Source organism: Paramisgurnus dabryanus, chromosome 2, assembly GCF_030506205.2.
Source record: "Paramisgurnus dabryanus chromosome 2, PD_genome_1.1, whole genome shotgun sequence".
Taxonomy (NCBI): Eukaryota; Metazoa; Chordata; class Actinopteri; order Cypriniformes; family Cobitidae; genus Paramisgurnus; species Paramisgurnus dabryanus.
The window spans coordinates 13,346,477-13,350,710 of record NC_133338.1 but is presented as its reverse complement, the minus strand read 5'-3'; the positions used below and the strand labels follow the sequence as shown (position 1 = coordinate 13,350,710).

The window sequence follows — 4,234 nt, the reverse complement described above, 5'->3', positions numbered from 1 at the left end:
CTTTAAAAAAATCTCATAATATGTCCCCTTTAAGTTTAAATGAAACATAAGGGTGAGCTTAAGGGAATATTACACTTAAGGTGCTTTATGCAACCGGGCCCTGTTACTCTAAAGTGAACAAAATGTTTATTCCTTTTTTAAATAAATAACTATTTTAAGTCATCTATTGTGTTGAAGTCACTGGTTATTTATGTATTTGATAAAACATAATGTTATATAAATACAATGTGTGGTGTACCCAAATTTGTTAAGGTATTTTTATTTAAAATAACCTGTGTTGTAATACATTCGTATATTTCAATAGACAATTATATAATAAAATAATAATAATGCATTTAATTATTATAGTTTTTATTAAATATATTGTTTAATTCCTCCGTATTATATGGACATGTTTTACACGTATTTTAGATAGATATGATAGATTTAAACACAGAGCTACGTGACTTCGGAGCAGATCCGCCCTGGAGTTTATTGCTATATTGGGTCGTATTACACTTTGAATTACAAAAAATCTAGCCTAAATACATTTCAGACCTGTATCTTTATACAGGTTTTTAAAACAATGTCTATGTCTCAGACTATTTGGATTGGTAAAGGTGACTGACAAGATTGTAGATTATAGATAGCATCTATAAAAGCAAATGTACTTAGAAAGAGAACACAGAGCTTGTTAACATAATTATGTTGGACATATGGCAAACAATTAAAGAGCACCAATTATGCTAATAAATTGGCACGTTAGCACGTTATTGTAATATCCCATAGTACATACATGTTATTAAAACTTGAACTAATGCATTGTGAGTCTTATAAATTGCTTACATACCTCACCGATTTCCCACTGTCTGGAAAACGCTCGGTTTAGTTCCTGTCTCCGCCTCCCAAAATGTCTAGTGTAATCGGATTGGTCAGATGACTACTCAACTGTTATTGGTCAGCTGGGTTCGGCGTGTGTTTGAAAGGTTACGCCCCTGACTACGCGTGGGTTGACACAGATTCTGACTGAGAGTCACAGCCTCAGAGGCATCGTAAACAAGCGTTATATTTCTCTATAAACGATGGTGTCTGTACTGCCTTACCACTTCGAGCTCGATCCAGAGAGTTCAGAAGGCCGTTACGATATAAACGATCTCCGTCAATGAATGCGATTGGATTTAACTTTTTTAGGTGTCCTTAGCTCTGCCAGAATGCTAAACGAAGACGAAAATGTGTTGCAAAGACATCCAAAAGGTAATTATAACATACTACATAACTATATGGAAACACCAAATGTAGCACATAGAAAGTATTTTTTGAAATGATTATAAAACGATTTCACTTGGTGATTTCTACATTATTTTACTCTAGTAAAATTTATTATAAGACTGCTTACATACTATATTACTGTGCAAACTATATGGAAACACCAAATGTAGCACATATAAAGTATTTGTTGAAATGATTATAAAACGATTTCACTTGGTAATTTCTACATTATTTTACTATAGTAAACTTAATTATAAAATACTGCTTACATACTATTTTACTGTGCAAACTATATGGAAACACCAAATGTAGCACAAAAAAAGTTTTAATTGAAATGAATGTTAGTTCTACATTATTTTACTATGGTAAACTTTATTATGAAAGACTGTGCTATGTTTTTACTTACTAGGTTTTAAGGAGAATGCAACAGGTTCCAGGGCCTCTTACCTGCGTGATTCATCATCCAGGTTTTGCACAAATTGTCTAAATCCCTACACACAGAACATTTATTGTACCGACTATAAGCCTTTGAGGTGCAGGACTAGAGTAAGTTTTATTACATTTTTAAACCAATAACACTAAAGTATTATTATAGTAACAAAGTACCCAAAAGAACAAAAGATGTAACTTTAAAGAAAATATAGTAGTCAGTCAAAAGTTTATTTATTACAAATATATATTTAAATGTTAAACAATATACAAATAAACATACTTTAGTAACCATATTGTGCTCTTCTTTCAAAAATTGTTCAATTCACTTCTTACAGCTATCTATTCAGATAAATGGCATATCAAAGCTTTGTCAGCTGATGCTATCTAAGATGACACTTTAGGGTTATCACCCTGTCGTGTGTTGTTCTCCAGATACGCTTGGAGCTTCCTGATCGGAATGTTGGCTTCCGACGACCCCTGCACTCAAGATGGCATGCAATCACGTCCTCCTTTGAAGGTCTCTCAAACTGTGATGCCAGGTCCATTGGAATCGGGGTTTCCTTCAGCTTATCTTCAAATACCTCAGCAAACAGAAGCCTGATCACATCATCCACATAACTGTAGAAATATTGCGGTCAATAAATCTTTTGTTTTGATCATTTATTTCCCTGCTTCATACATTAAGTTTTTAATTATGAATGTATTTGAAATAAAACATTACTGCTTACGGTATGTCATTTGTGTGTTTTGGGAACATAGCCTTGTACTTTTCCTCTCCTGCTTTTGTTACGGCTTGGTGACATTGTAATGGATGGCTGCAAGGTACAACCTGTAAAAATATAAGCAAGCATAAATTTATTGTAAAAGTAAATACTACTTTATTTAACACAGTTACTAAAATACTTAAATACCTGCATAGCATTCCAATAAATGAGAAAATCAATTTTTTTTGCTGCAAATCTGAAATCTCAGGCTATGGACGGCAAAGGCATCCACTGATGATGGTGATGGAAACATTGTGAAACGATGCTACTGTCTGGGTTCCTATTATTATGCAGAGAAAAAAAACTTTGTCATCATCAGTTATACATCTAAGACTGGTAGTGGTTTCATTAGCTAAATACATCATTTGTGTTACACACCTTTGCTCCTCATATGCCAGTCTGACTCCTTGTACTGTGTGTTATGATGTTGCATGTTTGCATACAGTGTAGAAGGATTTGTCCAGCTGCGAATCTAAGATATAGACAAATAAAACAAACATGTATTCAGTCAAAAAGACATATTATAACAATAGAGTACAACGACTATAACTCGTTAGACTATTCATTAAAACGTAAATGTATTACATATTACATGGCCCAACATTAGCAACACACATTACGTGTTTACTTCGTTTCAAAATCTAAGAAAGCTTCAAGTAAAAACAACAGTAAAATACATATAACTTTAAACAAATCATCTGTACTTAGAGTTTCTTGAGTTTGATCATGAGAACAAATTTTACCGGTAACAGTTTATCTGGTAACTTAGCAAGTTTGTAAACATGTCTTAACCAACATCGATAAAAAAACGATAGTCTGCATAATTCAACATACACGTGTGTAAATATGGTACGTTGTTTATGAAATACAGTATTACAACACAAAACAGTTCGCTTGCAAGCTTAGCTCTACACGCACATTATGTTAATCTCCGGTTACCGGTTACGTAATGTACAGTAAAAGGCAAATAATAAACGTGAATACTTACAGCCTGTGATCCAGAAGTGCACAGTAACGTTAATCCAACTTTCAGGAGGAGACGTCCAGCTTCGGTTCATGAGAAGCAGTTATTGTGAAAACTCCGTGAACAACTTCTGACTGGATTTTTCCGGAACCGTATTAAACATGATGTCCTCTGTGGAAGTCCATAAAGTGCTATTTTGCCCTTGCATCTAAAGAGACAGCGTCTACTCGAGAGATTTAATCGCTTAAACGATGAAACAAGAGTTTGCAAACAGAGTCAAAGCAGGGACTCACAACCTCCGCCATTTTAGCTCTCTTCTGACTCGGCGCTCCCCACCCTCGTCTTTGAGGGCGTACCCAAGCAAAGCAGAGAGGGCTGAACTATGATAATGTTGGTCTTATCTACGTCACTAATCCCAGGAAGTAAACTGTTGCCTACAATCCGAGTGTTTTTTGTAGTCCTCGAACGTTAGAGACGATAACTCGCGTCATCGTTTTCTTTGAGGTATGTACTTTTTGAATATCGTTAGCATGTACTAATACACACTTACACACAAAATGATGTTTAAAAACGTGTATCCCATAATAGGTGCTCTTTAAAAGAGTGTAGTTTAAGTAAAAACATATACTCAATCTTTTCCCGTCTGATGTTGAGTAAATGAAATTATTTTAAAAAGTCTCTGGAAAAAGCACTTGTAAACAAATTCAAAGGCCTGTGGTGTGACCATATATTTATAATTGTTTTAAAATGTTTCACTTCATTAGTGTACTGTTCTAAAATCATTTAAAAAAGTCATCAAATATTTTGTATTGTTTTTTTTTTTTTT

At 34.0% G+C, this 4,234-nt stretch overlaps 2 long non-coding RNA genes across 2 annotated transcripts; one reads left to right on the top strand and one right to left on the bottom strand.

The window, feature by feature from the left end:
* The first annotated feature begins 712 nt into the window (after positions 1–712).
* LOC135783593 (uncharacterized) lies at positions 713–2,251 on the top strand. Its single transcript, XR_010545707.2, has 3 exons — positions 713–1,233; positions 1,658–1,794; positions 2,113–2,251. It is a non-coding gene; the product is annotated as an uncharacterized lncRNA (long non-coding RNA).
* LOC135783592 (uncharacterized) lies at positions 1,890–4,003 on the bottom strand. Its single transcript, XR_010545706.2, has 5 exons — positions 3,433–4,003; positions 2,823–2,916; positions 2,592–2,724; positions 2,409–2,509; positions 1,890–2,298 (listed from the first exon to the last, which is right to left on the bottom strand). It is a non-coding gene; the product is annotated as an uncharacterized lncRNA (long non-coding RNA).
* Between the last annotated feature and the right edge of the window lie 231 nt (positions 4,004–4,234).